Raw genomic sequence first — 20,352 nt, forward strand, 5'->3', positions numbered from 1 at the left:
TATTATTCAGCAGAATAGACTATAAGACCCTAAGAATTACTGGAGAAACAAGTGCCACTTCATTATAAAAGATTTACTTAACCAGAAAGATAAAACAATTCTAAGTTTATAGGACATATTAACCAAGGCTCAAAAAAATATTTTTAAAAAACTGACAGAACCACAAGAAGAAAGAGAAAAATTCATGCTCAGAATGGGAGAATGTTAATGTACTTCTCTCAGGAGCTGATGAATCAAGCTTCTCGTGAGCCCATGCATGATACACACAGGAGCATAGAGCACCAGCAGTGTGATTGATTTATATCAAGTTCACAAACATGCACAACTCAACAAGATATTGTCTAGGGATGCAAACATAAGTGGGTAAGACCATAAAGAAGAGCCTGGGGAAATGGTGATCCAGAAAGTGTCATCCCTGTCTAGGGACAGGAAGGGTAAGGATGGAGAGGTACCTACCACTCTGCAGAGTCACAATCTTTCCCTGTGCTGATGAGTATGTGAGTGTTGGTCATCTTAATATTCTGCATACGCAGTTCATAAGTGTTCTTTTGTATTCTATTAAAATAAGTTCAAAAGAAGTTTATAAGGAAAAAATATAAGAAACTCATATCAAATTGCTGTGATTCTCACTTGCTTGACAGAGATAATCTCCCCAATTGTAATTGGTGGAGCTCTTAAACCCACTTAAAAATGTAAGTGCTTCTACCCAAATCACTCCAGAAATATTCTTGCAGGAAACTCACCAGTGAGATGCAGCAAGATTCAACCTCCAGAGTGCCATTCTGTTCTGGCTTTTTAATTTAATGTAATCATAATTGCTGTAGTTTGACTTATTTTTAACCTCCTGGAATCTTCTCAAATTTTGAAATCTTTAAAAGGAGGCCATGGAATAAATAACTACATTCTGTTTCTCTTGCCTAGACTTCAGTGGTGACGCTCTCATATTAGGTCCTTTACTATACATTTCAGCTGTGTGATGCCCCAATTCATTTCCTTGAGATTTGCTGACAGGCAGGGAAGTTTCTAAGAGTACTAAGTGTGTTTTGAGGACCAAGAATGGGGAAGTCTAGGAGGCTGCACACATAGGAGTTTTTCACAGCTCCAGCGGATGCTTGGCATTTACAGATTCAACATTCACTTTTTCAGTGGTTTGTGAATGACCTCAGCAGGCATGCCACATGGTGCTGGTCCTCTTCCTGAAGCACAAAGTGTGAGCTGTGTGCTGCCCAGTTAAGAGCAAGCCTTGTCAAGGTTCCCTTCCCAAGATGCCTCCAGGGAAACAAAGTCTGTAGAAGTGAGAGTAAGTTGGAAAGGTCAAGAGTTGGTGGCCTGTGAATGATCATGGGAGTCTCTCCTCACTGGGCAGAAATGATTCAGAAGGGAGTCAAAAGCCTGTTCAAATATTTCTGCACTTCCTGGTTTGGTGATTTGCCAGGTGCTTGAGATGTCTCCATTGAGGATGTCAAGGTTTTAGTGTATGAAATCTTGATGGGGAGGGTTACCTTCTATTAAAATTGAATCAGCACATTTTTATCAGGGATCTTCTGATCTTAACATGGCTTCAGCGTCTGCCAAGCCTGGAAGTCCAGTGAATGACTGAACAACTTTGATGACAGCCTCAGCCAAGCATGTCGTGTATTTACAAGAGGGCTTTTATTTTTTTCCATCTCTTCCTATTATTTATCAACTTTTCTTTGGACTCCAGTCATGTAGTCATTACTCATATTTTTAAAAATTGATCCTGAACCCCAATTCAAGGACCCACAGACATTCAGAGAGTTCCAACAATTCCTGGGACTAAAGTCCGTAACTGGCTTCCCTCCCCAAATCTAAAGGACATCTCAGGTCTACTGAACATCCAGATGGAAAGCTCCACCCTTCTCCTTTATTCACAAGGATGCCAGCCACTCCTGACATCACGGAACACTTAGTAATGAAGAGAGGAAGCACATCACTCTCGCATACATGGCTTTCATCAATGGGCTCTCGGCATCCTACCTCCTGAGCTCATATTGTTAAATGTCACCCCCACCAGAGGACAGCCCTCTGTCCTACCTGCCACCACCAGTCCCTACCTTCTCAGCCCTTCCCACAGAGGTAAGGCCCTGGGGTTCCAGAGAAGACCTTTTTAAAAGTATCCCTTTGCTTATAAACCTGGAACCTATGGATAAGTCCAAGCACTTCTGCTCATAGCCAATGGCCTGCTATTGACAGTTTCTTCAAGAAAGTTCAAAATTTTCTTCAAATGACTTTTTAAAACAATTAATTCGTATGCATCTAGAAACTGAACATGCTTCTGCAACATTTAATTAAGGTCTTCACATTTTCAACATTTGAATTTAAAAATCCTCCTTAAAAAGTGTCAGGCTTCACCTTCCTCTACTTTTGCTTTTCCTGTTGCCTTTGTTTGGGAGTAAATGGTAACTAAGCAAATCAGCAGAGGGCCGGGAGAAGCTTAGCACTGCTCTCAAAACCCAGACAGCTTCCAATTTTGAGCACGATGTCTGAATTGAATAAACATCACAGTGTAGCATTAGGGTGTTGCCATGACATCTTGAACTCATTTTTCCAGCGACTTTTTGAACCACACAAGGGTAGTGTGGCATCTACATTCCTTACACAGACATAAGAAACACATGCCTGGACCAGCACATCAAAAAAATGAAACAAGACTACCATCTCACACCATACACGAAAATCAACTTAAAATGGATAAAAGACATGGAGGTAAGACCCAAAACCATAAAATACATAGAAGAAAACATAAGGAAAACACTCTATGACATAAACTTCAGTAACATCATGGCCCACTTGTCCCCAGCAGCAAGGAAAGCAAAGAAGAATATAAAAAAAAAAAAAAAAAAAAAAACTGGGACTACATCACACCAAGAAGCTTCCGTACAGTGAAAGAGACAGTAACCAAAACGAAGAGACACCCCACAGAATGGGAGAAAATATTTGCATACCATACATCTGACGGGGCGGATATCCAAGGTCTACAATGAACTCATACAACTCAACAAAAAGAAAACAAACAGCCCAATCAAAAAATAGGCAGAAGAGCTAAATAGGCACTTCTCCAAAGAAGACATGCAGATGGCCAACAGACATATGAAAAAATGTTCATAATCACTTGTCATCAGGGAAATGCAAATCAAAACCACAATGAGATGCCACCTCCCACCTGTAAGAATGGCCCATATTTTAAAAGTCAGAAACAAGTGCTAGCGAGGGTGTAGAGAAAAGGAAACCTTCTCACACTGTTGGTGGGGATGTAGACTGGTACAGTCCCTATGGAAAGCAATGGGTAGGTTCCTCAAAAGACTAAACATAGATCTTCCATACGATCCAATTCCATTCCTAAGAATCTATCCAAAGAACACAAAAACACTAATTCAAAAGAAAACCTGCACTCCTGTTTCTTGCAGCACTATTTACAACAGCCAAGATATGGAAACAACCTAAATGCTCCAAAACAGATGACTGCATCAAAAAGATGTGGTATATATACACAATAGAATATTACTCAGTGATTAGAAAAGATGAACTCATGCCATTTGAGGCAACACAAATGGAGCTGTAAGGGATCATGCTAAGTGAAATAAGCCTGGAGAAAAATAAATACCGGATTGTGTCACTTATATGCGTAATATACAGAAACCAAACAAAGGGTGAAACAAAGGCAAACTCTTAAAACCAACCCTTGAAAATTGAGCAAAGATCTGAGGCATCCAAGAGTGGGAGGAAAAAGGAGGGGGACTGTGGCAGCAGATTACAGGGGCTTTGGTGGTGGGAGAACTACCAAGACCAAACCCAAAGGGAGAAATCCTTTATTGTCAGAATATTAACAAAGATGTAAAGCAATGGTACTTAATTAATAAAAAAAGAAAATAGATAAATTTTTTAAATAGCTGTAAAGCAAAAAAAAGAAGAAGAAGAAATTAAATACATGCCACTAGGGCCAGCCTCTCCTGTATGTCTTTTCTATCCTTGGGTGTCTTCCAATCACAGCATTAAAGTCGCCAAGTTGGAAGGCTCTAAGTGTGTCTCCTGTTTGCAAGAAGACAGGTTGAGGTTCTCATGATTCCTTCTTAGTATTTTCTGTAGCATCAAATGTTAGAACATGAGCACTACTAGTACCAGCTTAATAATCCCCTGCTAAATTTCAGCAAAAGATTATAAAATTCTCAATTAATTTCAACAAGAGGATTTTATAGTTATAGTAGAATTTTGATCAGAAGACCCTGGCTATCCAGAAACCTTGGAGGTTCTGTTATCCTCAAGAAACACAGCATTTCCTTTAAGCATCATGAGAAAAAAATCATATGGAGTGTACTTTAAATTCTTGTGCCTTCTTAATTTGACACACAAAATGTAATTCAGACTATCGATACATATGGGCCATGTGAGAATCAGTGATTATACTACAAAATAGTCTTAAAGACCCATTGAGACATATACCCTTTCATTAAATGCTTACATTAAATACTTAAATTGCCTTCAAATTTTATTCTTTGAATTCCTGTGCCTTTTAAATTTTTAGTCTTTCTGTTTCTTATACTACTAGTACTCCTTAATTTTACTTGACAAAAGAACTTTAACAGCCCTAGTACAGTACTATTTCAATTTCTTCCAATTGCTAAGTCTATCTGGCAAACGAATAACCAAGCGCTTTGAACTTTACATAAAGAGTCCCAAAGAGATACCACATTTTGGGCAATGATCAAAATACGTGAACTACAGCTTGTGGATTTAGGGCATCTCTTTTGGTTTGCCACTGATTTGCCCCCTGGATAAGTAAAACTATGCAGATATAAGCTTCCGACTGCTATGGTATGATCCTAATACCCAACAGCTACAGAGCGCATGCTACTGTTTAGTCCCTCTCATGTTTTTCTCCAGAGATTTCCAGGGCTCGGTAAGGCTATGATGAACATGCCCACATTACAGATGAAGCACAAGGTGGTTAAAAGCTTTGGCAAGTCTGGCCCAGGACACCAGGGCTGCCTATTTATGGAGCCAGTGTTCCCTGCCCTGCCCACCCAGTCCATCCTAGATTTGTAAATATGCTTTGATTCCACTGGAAATGGAATGAAGAATAGTAAGAGTCAGGGCCCTCCTTGATGGGCAGCATGGAAAGCAGAAAAGAACCTCAGAGACCTCAGGGAACTCACAGAGCCGGAAACGAGAGACAAGTTAAGAGAGATCAAGTTGTCACACGGTTTTCTTAACATTATCTTCCATCAAGTCAGGGCCTGGAATCTGTCAGGACTTCAGACTAAATCCTTCCTCTTCTTGCCCTCACACACTAAATGCTTCAATGGCTCACTTGGCAAGGTGCCAAAGACAGAACACACACTTCTCCACTCCACAGAAGGTAGCTGCCACTGAAACACAATGGGGGTGACATTGCCAGCTGAGCACCTCTTGACCCACTGTCACAGCATACACCTTAGTAGATGGCCTCCAGAGAGATTCATTGGGGTGTTGATGGCAAAAATCGATCTTAGCCTGACAGGACCAGGCCTCACCACCAAATTAGGAAGTGTTCCCACCAGCTCTGGCCTAAGGCACTAAGAGATGTGATAGAGGGGTCCCTATGTTGGCATTCTAGGTCCTGTGGTGCTAGGTCCTGTTACCTAAACAAATGTGGTGGGAAGGAAGGCGAGTAAGCAAAGTATCACATACACATTCCCCTCCTGGTGGCCAATATCTCAGCGGGACAGCTGTTCTACCTTGCAAAACATCCCACAATATTTTAGTGCAAGAATGTAGAGGCCTCCAGTCTCTTTAGGTCTTCACAGTTCCAAAGAAAATATGTCAAGGCAGCATCTGAGATCTGCTTTTTTTTCAGCCCCAGCCAATCCCGCGAAAAGCTAGAAACCCAGTGGGGCAAAAACTGCATGGAGAATAGTTAGGACCTAAAAGAAGTCAGCCTGGACCTTCACCCTAGATTCAGGACTTACATTCTCTGTTCAGTTAGGAAACTAGGGCCCTACAGGCGTGAATCCAACCTTCTCAAGGGTTTGAGAAGGGTAAGTGACCAGATAAAAGTTTAGATAAGCAATAACTAGCTGAAGGGAATGTAGGAAGGTCTTCAGATCCACACCAAGTCAAAACCAATTCCATGCTGTCCCCAAAGGACACATGGCCAAAGGACACATAGCTCATAAGTTCCTGCTCATCCCCACACTCTTTCTGCCCCAGCATACACAGAGTCACATAAAGACAGATTAAAAGTAGGACCCAGCTTCATTACAGGATGAGCCAGAGCTGGTGGTGTGCTTCTTGGGTTCACAGTCTCACCATTAGTTGGAGTTACATAATCTCACACACAAGGGCTAAAGAACATTTCCTTGGAGGTCAGTTCCATGCACACCCCATGCTCCCCTGCCTCCCACCAAACACCCAGAAAGAAAATCAGTTTTTGTTCACACAATCCTTGCACAGGTTAGGAGGTTAGGGGAGAGCCAGGGGACACCTGGCTTCTGTGGTTACAATGTCAAGTGCTGCCTGAAATTTGAGTGCCTCAGCAGAAAGAGGGCTAATGTACTGTACACCCAGCCACCAGACCTGCAGATCCTCCAGTCTGCAACCACTTCCCAAGTTCCAGGGAGGGCAGAGCCATGGAGCAGTCCCAAACATAGCAAGGTAAACCCAAGCAGCTGCACTCAAGGAAACCCTACACCTGCTCTGGGCATCCCTATACCACTTCTGTGCAAGCGCTGCCAGGGCTCAAATTGTACTCCGAACTCGGGAGTCCAGTCAGGACAGCCTCAGCAGGGATCATTCAGCACCATCAGCATTTCTAATCTTAAAAGAAGGTAAAATGTGGGTCATAACTTCCGGACAGGCACCCGCTTTGCTAGCTGTAAGGCAAGAATCCCCAACAGGGTTGGAGTTTGGGTTTGCTTTGGTTTGGGGGAGAGATGGTGATTTGGCTTTCGGATTTTTAAGGGACTAGGATTTAGGAGAGAAGAGAATGATCTCCCTTCTGCTTCAGCCCCCAGCATCATCCAAATCTCATTTTCAACCACACCGGCAACAGAGATCGCTTGGGTTGGCCCCCAAAATCCTGGATCGGCAGCCTGGGCAGCGGAAGAAAATGCAGGTGCTGCAGAAGCCAGACAGCTATAGCACATTAGGAGAGTTTGGTCGCCAGAGCGCAGAGCCAAAAAGCCAGTCAGCGAGCAGCGCGGCGCGCACAGGGTTACAGCCCGCCTGCCGCCGCCACTGCGGGTGATTGACGCGCGGGGGTCACTTGAGGCTCGCGCTGCTCCCCCAGCACCAGGCCGAGCAGAGCTCAGCCCACCGAGGGCACCGCACACCGCGGCCGGCCGCCCACCCGGCCAAGGCCCTGCGCCCGCAACCAGACACCTTGCCCCAGAAAGGCAACGACAAAATGGAATCGCAGCTCCATCTCTTACTTTCCGGCGGCCACAGGCCAAAACACAATAAATAAAATAAAGCGCAAGGAATCCATCCGCGGAATAAAAATCCAGAGTCCCCTACCTTGGGCCTTGGGATGGCAAACTGGTCCTGTGTTCTCTGACCCACGGATTCAGCCCCTTCTTCATGAATTATTCCGGTCAGTCGGGATTTTGTGCATATTTTTCATGAACACCTGTTTCAAGTAAGGGGTAAAGACCTGATTGAAAGAATTGTCCTTAGAAAATAACCTGTGCACACATATGTCCACCCAGGCACGCATACATGTTTGTATACACACATATGCACACGGAATACACATGTACATTGAAGCACCAAACTAGGCAGTTGGATAATGGGAGAGCCGGCTGGTTGTGAGCATGCTCACCGGGAACAGATCCACCCTCTGTTATTCCTCTGAATAAATATAAATCACGATCAGAAACCCAAACAGTAGCATCCCTTTTGAATTCCTGCTGCTGAAAAACACGGAATAAATTCAGCCGGCAGACACAGAATCTAATCAGCAGCTGTTTTCTGAATCCAGAGCCAACCCAACCTAGCTTGTCTTTTCCACTATGAGTCCAGACCTTTTTTGAAAGGGGTTTTAACCTTTTAAAGATACAGTACACCAATTATCACTTCTGAATAGCTATCACTCCAAGAGCAGGAAACCAGTCCCGTGCTTAAAGCCACAGGGCAGGCTTACCTCCAGTGATAAAGATTTCATGTATCAGTGCCTTAAAAAAGATAGATACACACATACATACACATGTGTGTTGAAAGAGACAGAGAAAGAGATGGGGAGGCAGGGAGGAAGGATGCAGATGCAAAGTCTTTTATAAAAGCAAACACACACATTTATTGCAGTGATGGGCTCCTCAGTGACTAACCAGAATGTTATGTAAACACGATGAGACTTCCCTTCTGCGCACACATTCACAGGTGAGTGTAGGGGACTCTTGTGTCAGCCAGGGTGTAGCCCCCGCCCCAGGCCTCTAACTGTTGATAATGATCCAAGATGCCTGCCATGGAGGTGAAAAGAAGTAGGGCCCTCAGTCTCTCAAAGTTTAACTCCCAGCTCTCTACTGCCCTGTAGCTTCAGGTGGCATGTCCTCAGCCCAAAGGATCCACTTCTAACCTAGAATGGAACCAAGGCCTAGATCTTGTTCCAAAACACTTTTTTTTTTCCTCAACCAGAATCAGGAGTCAAATCTGCCACCTGAACCTTGAGAGTATCTAGGACTCAAACCTTACCTCCTTCGTCAAGATTTTGTTAAGGACACAGTTTTGTTTTTACTTTTCTTTTAAGGGCAAGTTAAAAAAAAATGGTGTGTTAAGGAGAGGGGGGTAGTTGGGGGAGGGAGGTGGAGAACCCCTAGCCCAGTTGTTCTTTTACAAATATTCCTCCAGGACCACTGCCACCCACAGGTGTTTATTACAGTCTTGTTTTTACCCCTTAAAGAGGTAACATAAGAAGAAATCAGAACTTCTAACCTCCTGAAAGAAAAATGCCTTTTCCAGTTTCTTTTTCACCCCAGGAGGGAGCCCCAGAGCTTCTGAATAACACTGGCTGCTTCTGGTCTGGTTCCTGCCCAGCAGCAGCAGCTGCTCACCTGAAGAGCAGCCCTGGTATTCCTGCAGCCACCAGGTGAGCCCCTCCGCCCTGGCATCAGAGCCCACTCTTCCACTCGCCTGACCTTGTCGGGCAAGCCGCTGAAACCAACACACTCACCTTCCCACCTTGTTGCAGGTGCTCACACGCACACATCCCCCACCCCCACCCCCACCCCTTTCCAGGGCTCTTTAGCAGAAAATTATCATATTTCATGTGTCATCGCCCTAGCTAGCTATGCCTGTCATTGATTGGCTGGGCACTGACAGCTGGAAATGTCACCAGCCACACAGCATGAAACTGGCTCTCCCGCGGCCACCACAGACCTGAGCCCAGAATGCTCTGTGACAAGGCGCGGACCTACCACAGGGAGCTGTCACTCCTCTCCCGCTCCAGTTCCCAGGCCCTCTCCTGGCTTCTCTCTCTACCTTCCCCGGGGAGAAGGAACCAACAGGGGCTGTGAAGGCAGTCTCAGCCAAGCCCAGAGCCTGCGCTGCCCCACCTGCCCTGAAAGAGCTTGGCATGCCCATTTTTCCTAACACACTGGAGAAGAGAAGAAAGAGTGTTCCTGAAAAAAAGTCTCACCTCATATTAAAAAAAAAAAAAATAGAAGCCATCAGCAAGCCTGGATGGAAAGCAGATTTTTACCTGCAGGAGTTTATCTGCTGCTGCTGATTATTCCCCCATCTAATATCACAGGTACCAAGGTATCATAATCATAACATCCCAAAACTTCAGGGAACCCAGAAGGCAATTTGGTCCATCTTCTTTTGAACAGATAGCTCTCAACCCTTCAGAAAACTCACCAGAAAAGGAGGCTTCTTAACTTGGCTTTTCAGTGCCCATGATGCCACACAACTTTTTCAGAGTTAAATGGTCTTTGCAGTGACCAACTTGGCTATAATTTCAGCTCAGTCTCTCCTGCTGCGTCTCCAGCAAGTTTAATACAACTCACCATATATCTTTCTTCATTTTATTCTCCTGTCTAAATTAAACCCGATCTCTGGGCCTCCCCGGTGGCGCAGCGGTTGAGCTCTGGGTTGCGAAGCTGCCCACAGCCTCTGTAGCGCCAGTTTGATCCCCAGCTGTTCCCCAGCCACCAGAGGAGGGTCCCCCATGGCACGCAGACCTCTCCTGCTGCCCGCTGCTCCCCTCAGCAATGTGCTTCGGTCCTTCTGCCTGCTCTGCTCCCCATCTCTGGCTCAGTGAATTCTCTCACCCTCCCGCGCTTCTGACTATACCCAGTGCTTGTATAAATCAATAAATAAATCTTTAAAAAAAAAATAAATTAAACCCGATCTCTCTGGACTTTTTTGTAAAAATTGTTTCTCAAAATTGTTTCCCTTCACTATGCAGTTTTATTCTTTAGACTTTAGAGAAAAGCCTCCCAAGCTACAAGAGACTGAAAGTTCATTGGCCCAGCCATCCACAGGATGCCCTAGTCCCCCTGTACTGGTTCTACTCTAGGGCTTCTGACTTGGGGAATGGTAAATCAGGCTCATAGAGCTGCTCCTTCCCATTCCTCCAAACCCAAAGCATTTGTATGACCAAGACATCAGTGGCAGCACAGGAACCAGAGAAAGAGGCCATTGGTAAAGCCAACATTTTAAAGAGTATGGGAGAGATATAAATTAGATGGAATGGTGGTGAGGCAGAGTGCTCAGTGCTGATAAGTTCAGGCATGATTCTGCAAAGGCACCCTAAGAAGAAAGTGCGTAAGTTTACAGAAAAAGAGCCTGGAATATCTCAAGCCCAGAGGATCGGAGATTGGACAAGGGTCATGGCATCAGTTCAGAGGCAAATTAAAGAACACTGGGAATCAGGCAGTTCTCGCCACATAAAACAGTCAGACACAGTGGTTATTTCACAGCTTCTCTGGGAAGTGGAAGGTTTATCCCTAAAATGTGTAGATGCCAGAGGTTGCATAGGGGCAGGATCCTAGCTCATTTGGGAGCAACATAAAAAAAAAAAGAAGAAAAAGACATTTAAATAATCAGATAAGACATAAAATATAACAGAGAGATCCAGAATATCCATTATTAGTCTAATAGGAATTCTAAAACATTACTATTGAATTGGGAAAGCAATAACCAGAGAAGGAACAGAACATTTCCTTGAGTTGAAGAAAGACTTCCTGCCTTAGAGCACGTGGGCCCATGGAGCACTACGCACGCAATCCTAGTTGTAGTCAGATATTCCAAGATAAAAGGGAAATAAGGACAAGTTTCCTGACTGGGGAGGAAAATCAGGCTGCTTACAAGGAAAGAAAATCTGACTGGCATCATACTTCTCATCTGTAACACTCTGCTAAAAGGCAGTTGGCACAACTTTAATAATAATGGAATATTATTGTTCCCCAAGAATTCTACCAGTTGCCAAAGAACAATTTACCTCATATGTAATGACAAAAGAAAAGCATGTTCAAAGACAGAAATTATAGCACCCAAATACACTTTATTAGATTTTTTAAAATTACCTGAAGATCTAGTCTACTCAAAGAAAAATTAAGTTAAAATAATAAGCTCAAGAAAAGAGAACATGCATTATATAAAAAGATATGAGGAATAAAGTAAAAAATGTAGAGCTAAGTATAAAATAATTGACAATATGGTAGGAAATTTTAATTTAATTGTAAGAAAAAAGACTTGCAATATATATAATTATAAAATATCATATTATATATAATTACATACAATATATAGTCATATTACATAATATATCAATATTACTATATTGCTAATGATATTCTACATATTCATCTTATATACTTATATTATCTATATTAATATATATTCTGTAGTATAAGTTATATATTATTTTATATTATTTTATAATTGTATGATATTTTATTTATCCTATAATTTATAATCAGGTTATTATATATTATATGTAATTAATTATATATCACCAATATATTATTGGATTACATATTTGATATATATACTATATATCATATGTACTATACATTAGTATATGTGGCTACATATGTCAATATACATAATTATGTTATACCTATATTATATAAAATTCCAGATATATACGTATATATACATACATACACCCACATACAGAAAAATAATCTGGATTAAATTTCCATATGATGTTACAAAAATTTGGAAAGTCTTAGTGAAGATGTATGAGTAAAACTACTCAAATAAAAACAGAATGAGAAAGCACACAATTCCATCTCTCGCCTCTCTTCCCAAGGCTACATTAAAATCAAAATAAGGAATATTTGTAAACTTAAATACCTGACAGAAAAAAGAGCAGGAGAGCCATTAGCCAACAAAATTGAAAAAGGAGACTAAAGGGAGTTTGAATTTTGCAATTATAAATATATGCTTTAATGTTACAGTAAATAAAATAGTATAGCACAATTGCAGAAACCTACAAAATGCACTGATGGAACAGAATGAAGTTAAGGAACAGATTCAAGCACAGTGTTTACTATATGACAGATAAGTGATAAAAACTGAATTTTAAATCAACAGGGGAAAGAATGTATTATTCAACAAAAAATGTCAGGCTGGCTTCTTGAAAAATATTAAGTATTACTTCTCATTCATACCTTATACAAAATAGGTTCAATTTACACAAACAAGGCATAGCCCATGCAAATTGCTCTTCGCCTAAGTCCATGTGTGCTCACTTCTCTTTGGATACCTGAAGACTGTGTTGCCAACATTTCTTGAGGGTTTAGCATCAAAGATAAAAGTAGTCCAAGAACCTAATTCAAGCAGAGTCCAGTGCAGGACAATGACAGTATTTTTAGAAACCTCTATGCTGGGCCATCAAGAGACAGTGTGTGTGCTGGTGCCCTGCAGAGCCACACAGCAGAGGGACTGAGGAGTGGGCAGGCTGAGTAGAGTTAGGCCAAGTAGGCTCACATGCAGCGGGACCTCGAGTCAATTGCTTAATCCTTCTCTGCCTTGATTCCTTTCCCTATAAAACAGGGCTGTGTCATCCTTACCACCTAAGGCATCCAAACATCTAAGGCAGATTTTCCACTTTTTTGCAGGTGATGACTATGAGGCATATGTTCCTGTTTGACGGCACGCAGTCCAGTAAATACGGGCATGAGAATTAAAACCTGAGTCCATTTGACTCCAGCTTTCTGCTCTTTCCTCTTCCAAAGATAAAGAAGGAAAATGACATGATGAAGGCAGAAAGAAGTTCCTGAATAATGCCCAGAAGGATGGCCTGCCCACTAGAGGGAAGGTCAGATAACTCTCAGTATGCTGAGCAGGATGAGCAGGATGAGCGTCAATGGAGTTTAATGGTGCTTTTCTTTTATCTTCCTTAGAGAAGCTTTCACTGGTCAGGATGGGCACTGGGATCATGTCTAAGAAACAAAGAGCTAATTCAAGTCCCACTCCCTTACAATCATTCCACCTATTTGGTGGGTTGCTTTCCAACGCAGAAAAAAATCAGCCAAAGTAATGTCCTCCTTGCTTCTGGTTACCCAAAAATAAATAATTTTGTATCTAAAGTCACATGCACACCAAACAAAATCTACCAACCCTGGTTCTGAACCTTTCTCCCAGCTCCTCCTATGTAAGATGAGGAGCCATCCGGGACCTCAGCAACCCCAAGCAGATGGTGAATGTGGCCAGGAGGCACACAGACTGTACAGCAGTGGTGATTTTAAGATAGGAGAGAAAAATCCCTGACCCTGTTTAGAATCAGTGCTTTCAGGAGTATAGTCATGAACTTATGGACACAAAAAATAAATATTAAGATAAACTAAGAAATATGTAAGTTAAAGTCCCTGGCAGCCTGAGGATCTTCGCGGGGGATGCATTTCAAAATCTCTGTAGAACTCTGAGAAAATATAGGTGTCTTCAAGTGCCCACAGGAAGGTCTTGGCATAGATACATCTTTAAAGCTCTGCAGGTATTTCTGACAATCCTATTGAGAAACCACTGCTGGTTTCAGCTGTAGAAATCTATGGGCCTATAAAGTTTTACCAGGTCTGGATACAAAACCAACAGATGTCATACAGTGGTATTCTAACAGATGGTGGAGTCTGAAAGTTACAGGCATAGATTAGTATATTAAAATCATAACATGTTCAGAATTGGCTAAGTGCTGACAAAGAAAAGTTGAAAGGTACAGGGATAGGGGTTTTCTGCCTCTGCCAGAAAGAGGCAAAGACCCTGCTCAGTACCAGACTCCTGGAGTGCAACTCTGCTTTCTCACAGATGAAGATGTGGCTTTGTCAGGATGACTTTTCATTCAAGAATCAGGGAAGTCCAATGTTGATAATAATTTTCTTCCAAGAAAGCATTAAGACAGGGTATGGGGTGGGCCTCCCTGGTGGTGCAGGGGTTAAAGTCTTAGAACTATCAAGCTATCACCAGTCACTTCTGCGAGAGTTTGATGCCCAGCCAGGGAGCTGACCCACATGGTGCAGCAGAGCTCTCCTGACTCACCCGCTGCTCCCCTCAGCAGTGTATTTCAATAGCTCTGCATGTTCTGCTCCCCACTCTGTCTCTGGTGAATCCTCTCTCTCTTTCTCTCTCTCTCTCTCTCTCTCTCTCTCTCTCACACACACACACACATACACATACACATATACACACACACACACACACACACACACGCACCTCTGGTCTATACCCCAGGTCTTTTAAATAAAAAAAAAAAATAAATCTTTTCTTTAAAAAAAAAAGACATGGGGTGGGGTGAGGTTCTCCAGTGTTAGGAGCTTCCAGTGTAAAAGGAGTATGTCACAGTACAAAAGGTGCTCCTCAGATCTGGGGAGAAAACCTACCCTAGGTAGACACTAACATGGCAGTCACATCCGAGTGAGTACCCTAGGCACAGACTATCATGCATCGGGACAGTGCATGCAGCACCCCTCATGTGACCACGTGGTTTCTAGGCAGTTTCCATTTCCTGGCTGGATAAACTCTATGTGAGTGTACAGGGTGCAAGGACAGGGGTGGTCTCTTCTGGGGACCCATAGGCAACGGCAAAGGATGGACAGCCCACTGCTAGGATAAACATGGGAAACTCCTAAAATGTGTATCTGAAGCCACAACTCCAAAGAATCTAAAGAACTACAGGAGCAGGATCAGACTGGAAAAGAGCTCTGACTAGCAAAGATCATGAATAAATACCATAAATTACATGTAATTTATCACATTCACCTAGGGTCAGAAACATGCCTGAGGCCCAGCAAAGAGCAAAACGTGTGAAACAGCACAGTATAAACAAAAGAGAACTGGAGTATTCACCACATGATCCAGCAATCCCCCCTCAAAGGTATCTACCTGAAAATATATATAAAGCATATATTCAAAGGAATATGTGCATTCCTATGTTCACAGCAAGGAATGTCACAGCTATTTACAATAGCTGAGCTATAGAAACAACCTGAGTGCCCAATGACAGGTGAGTGGATAAATTTATGGAAATATACACCATGGAATATGACTCACCAATGGGAAAAAAAGATGTAATCTTGCTATTTGCAGCCACAAGGATGGAACTGGAGGCAATTATGCAAAGTGAAATAAGTCAGAAGGAGAAAGACAAATACAAGATGATTTCACTCATGTAGCATATAAAGGAAAGAAGCAAGGAACAGATGATACAAATCCTAGAAATCTGACTGCAGAAATAGGCCACCAGAAGGGGAGGGTTGTGAATGGGAAGCAATGTGGGAAGGGTGTCCATTGAGGCTATGGTGAAGGATCATTGGGGTTTTGGTGCTGGGCATGGTGTGATAACATATATTTGAGGAGGTGTGGACTTATACCCCTAAATATATACCATTTTAAACCAATGTCACCTTAGTAAACATAATTGAAAAAAAAAAAAAGAAAGAAATCTGGAATATCAAGCATCCCTGTAAATACAGTTTTTAAATAAAAGGTGTATTGGCTAGAAACAGTAGGAATTAGAAGATGAACTGCAAGTTTTCACACCCTCCCCGTACCCTTCATGTTCACACTCAGTAAAAGAAAGAAAAAAGAAAATTCATCTTTCTTAGGGAAAAAGAAAATTAGCTTTTGAAAAAAGCAGGTGTTTTAAAAGTATTCTAAGATCCTCATCACTTCCAAAACCTAGTTGAGAGAGGATAAAATAACCAAAGTAAGATACAGAACAATGGAAAGAATGTCCCTAAAAGCAGGGTGTCTTCAAATGAGTCAAGTCCAGTGGTCCTATCACAGTAATTCTCAGACGCTGCCCCCAAGAGTATAGTGAATCATCGGGACCAACGTAGCATGTAAGATCTTCGTAAATAATTAGCTTGTTCAAGTCTCATTTACCCCATGAAGATGCCCACACTATGTTCTTACAGCACAAGGGAGCCTTTGCTTCTTTCCTTCAGGATTGTTTCACCATATATATATATATATATATATATATATATATATATATACATACATACATACATACATATATATATATATTAATTTTAGACCTAACAAAGAGCTGTGAAGACTGAATGAAGAATTCCAACATATCCTGTACCCAGCGTTAACAGTTTACATAACCACAGCACAATGATCAAAACCAGGAAATTGATATCACTACGGTACTACTAAATCTAAACTATAGATTTTCCTCTAATTTTACCAGGTTTTTCCACTACTGCCCTTTTTCTGTTCCAAACTTCAATTCAGGACTCCACACTGGCTTTGTCTGATCTTCTTGGTCTCCACTGACCTGTGACGATTCCTCAATCTTTCTTTGACTTTCACGCCCTTGGCACCTTAGAAGAGTAAGGTACTTTGCAGACCATCCCTCAATTTAGGTTTGCCTGATGTTTACTTATGAGTAGACTGGGGTTATGGATTTGGGGCAAGAATGCCACAGAAGTTACAGTCCTTCTCACTACATCCAATCAGGGAAAGGGGCTAATATCAGTATGTCTTATTACTGGTGATATTAACCTGGATACCTTGGTTAAGGTAGTCTGCCAGGTTTTACCACTGAAAATTATTATTTTTGCCTTTGTCATTGATGAATGTTGAAATAATGGAAATGTCTTGCTTCTCCTTAAACTTTCAGCCACAGTTTTAGCATTCATTTGGTGACCTGATTGCAATTTTGTGGTGTTCTAATGGTGATTTTCTATTTGCCTCATTTCTTTCTATTTATTAACTGGAATTCTTGCAAAGGGAAGAGCTGTCCTTTCTCCCCATTAAATAACCAGCTTATTCAACTTTTATTTTTACCATTCTAGATTCAGATATTTATTTTATTCATTGAGTTATAGCTTAACACATCCTTAGTAATTTCCCAGCTAACTTTTTCCATCTTTGAACACTGAGGGTTCTTTCACATTGACACCTGTATTTGACATACTCCCATTGCTGTTTGTTGTCACTGAAAAGCACTTTCTTACTGGGTGACACCACAAGGTGCTCCAGGATCATTTAATATTTTTCCTGCCCTGCATTAGAATCTCCTGTTCCAGGGAGTCCTGGTTCCTTTTACTGGGTAATGGCAGTTAGAAAGCAAGATCTGAGCCCTGGGTGTGCTTACTCTTACTTGGATGCACTGTTTGTAGGCCATCTCAGTGGTCAGTCAGTCTGGCTAGATGTTTATTAATTTCAGTGATCTTTTCAGAGAACCACCTTCTGGTTTGATTAATATTTCCTCACTCCCTGAGGAAGTAGAAATACAAGATGTGAATGCCTTTTGTTGGACCTGAAGGTGTTTCTGTCACACCATCCTACTAATTCAAGAACTGTTTTAATTGTTTGAATTCACCTTATCAACATGCATCATAAATTCAAAATATTAGAATGTACGATCATATGCCCTGATCATATGCTGGGATACTTTGGAGGTGAGGTGAGTTCTATTAATAATTACACTATAATAACAGGAGTTAGCCAAGGCAAACCAAAACATTTGGTCAACCCTGTATTAGACCATTCCCCCATTTGGCCTTAACCTTTTTAGAATGGGTCAACCTGAGCTTATCTTCTTCAGTAAAAGCAAAAAAATTAAAATAGTATATAATAGAAACAAAAAGTGAAAATACATAAAACAGAAAAGTGGTACCCTTTAAAATCCTTAGACTATCACTCCCCAGACATAATTTTCATTGACAGTCTACCTTCCTGTCTTCCTCCATGTGGAGAGAACAGAATTCCCAAACACATCATCCCAGGGCAGACAAATGAATACCAAGTGGCCTATAATAACAAATGTCTATCCCATAAATTAAGTTTGGGGGGCTTACCCCTCTTGTGCACTTCTGGGGTACAGCATGTGATTTGGGCCTAAACCATTGGTACATCATTTTCTTCCTGGTTACAATGTTGGTTCAACAAGACTCTTGAAGAGAGCAAGATACACAGAAGTTCAGAGTTCTAAGGAGACTAAATCTAACTATTCTCTAGGTATTAAAATTAGAAGACTAAGAAAAGCCTTGACCTACCTGTCCAACTTGGTTCCCAGGAGCCACATGTATAAGGCTACTGAGCACTTGAAATGGGACTCCTACAAATTGAGACATGATGGAAAAGTTAAAGACACACTGGGTTTCACACACTTGGTATGAAAAAAGATTGTAAACTATCTCACAAATAATTTTTGTTGGTTACATATTGAAGTGGCGTGTGTGGCTCCCGGCTATAGAACAGCACTGGTCTAGAACATTGAACCCAATAATAAAACACTGAACCCCAGATGATAAAGCAGGGCCAAATGGTGGCCACACCTACAGTCTTTCCAGAAATGTAAGGCAGGGCTGATTGGGCTTCCTAGGACTTGCACCTGAAGAGTCCTGGTGGACACCACGGACAGTCACATGGAGAACCATACTATACGTTCATTGAACAACAGACCACAGACTTCCATCCATGTCAGTAACCTTACTAAGAGAGTATCCCATATGTGGGAAAGTTAACTAGCTTTTTTCCGTTAACACCGCAGTATGTGTCCAGAACATGGCACCACCACTATTGTTGGCATTCTTCCTTGTTTCACATACCCACTTTCTGTCCTCTCATCACTTACTTGCTCCCTCAAGTAGCAATTTACATGCCATCTCCTCAAAGCTGAGTTCCTTGATCACTCAGTTTAAAGTAGGTCACACTGTTAATTGCTTCTCAAGTACCTCATCTTCTCTGTCCAAAATATATAAGTCAGTTTCTTTAGCTATCTGCTTGATATCTTCCTTCTCCCTACCATGCTGTAACCTGCATTAGTCCAAGGTACAGTTAGTCCAAGGCACAGCTATGAGGTTTCATTCTTCTACCCCCAGCGCCCAAAACAGTGACTGACACATAGAGGTCTTGATAAACATGTGCTGAAAGCCAGGGATGAATGTGAAAGTAGGCAGGAGAAAGAGGGAGGCCAGGGGAGGTGAAGTAATGTGATTGGGGAACCTGGATAATCCAGAGTAACCAAACCAGAGAAAGTTTCTTCATGGGTCAGACTGCCTAGTGGAAATACAAAGAAAGGATGTGAACTGACAAATAAACAATAGTTCTAAAAAGAAGGGTCTGAACAGTTAGTGGTTCCCTGGACCTTTCCTCAGGCATAAAAACCAAAGATCAGAGATGCAAATGGTGAAACCTACAGTTAAAGCATTCTTGACCTTCACACAATAAAAAAGTCTGCCTAAGATTTTGTTTTCTGTCAGTGACAACCTGGTTCTTAGACACATATTTATAAACTTAATACAAAAATAGGGGAGTGGATTCAGGCTTCACTCTAAGAGTGAGTGCTCATCTGACACTGTCTTAAGATTCTTGACCTCTGTTTTATGGAACTTCTCACAAACCTGTCATATCCCAGTGGTCTTTCTAGTCCCATAAAAATAAGGAGTACCTGCTATTTTCCTGTTCACATTCTTGTACTCACATGGGATCTTTACAACTACCTTACTGGCTTTCCTCATCTTTTTTTTTTTTTTTTTTTTTGCATTATAGAGGGAGGAGGATCTGTTACTGAAACTCTTTAGGAATGACAGGAATGACAGGCAATTTTCTCTTAATTATTGCCCCGGAATAGGAGGGATCCTGTTAAATGAAAATGTCTCTTCATTTTATGTTAATATAATACACAATTTTAATTAATTAATTTTATGATGGAAAAGTTGACAGATACAAAAGAATTTGTGTAATGGGTATTATTATATAAAACATAAGGGAGAGATGACATTCTTGAAACCAGCACCCAATTTAAGGTCTAGAACATTATCTATGAAGCCCTTTGTGTGACCTCCCCTGCTTTCATCTTATTTATTTAATGCATGAAAACTGCTTTCTCAGTGAACTCCAGGAACCGAGTTTAGAAGGGAGAGAATTTAAGAGGAGATTTGGTGCTGTCCACCAGTC

General features: G+C 41.6%; 1 protein-coding gene across 4 annotated transcripts in view; it reads right to left on the reverse strand.

Annotated features, from left to right (window-relative positions):
- The window catches only part of HIVEP3 (HIVEP zinc finger 3), a 375,474-nt gene that overhangs the window by 300,608 nt on the left and 54,514 nt on the right, over nt 1-20,352 (reverse strand). For 3 of the 4 annotated variants that reach the window (XR_005122815.2, XM_054691193.1, XM_054691191.1), the window contains exon 2: nt 7,513-7,624. The gene's annotated coding sequence lies outside the window, so the exon portion shown is untranslated. Of the gene's footprint in view, nt 1-7,512; nt 7,625-18,248; nt 18,344-18,446; nt 18,470-20,352 lie in introns of those variants that run through there. The other variant, XM_054691192.1, reaches the window with a different exon arrangement.

The sequence above is a fragment of the Talpa occidentalis genome, unplaced genomic scaffold (genome assembly GCF_014898055.3).
Source record: "Talpa occidentalis isolate TD23 unplaced genomic scaffold, MPIMG_talOcc4v2.1 talOcc4.9, whole genome shotgun sequence".
Classification (NCBI taxonomy): Eukaryota; Metazoa; Chordata; class Mammalia; order Eulipotyphla; family Talpidae; genus Talpa; species Talpa occidentalis.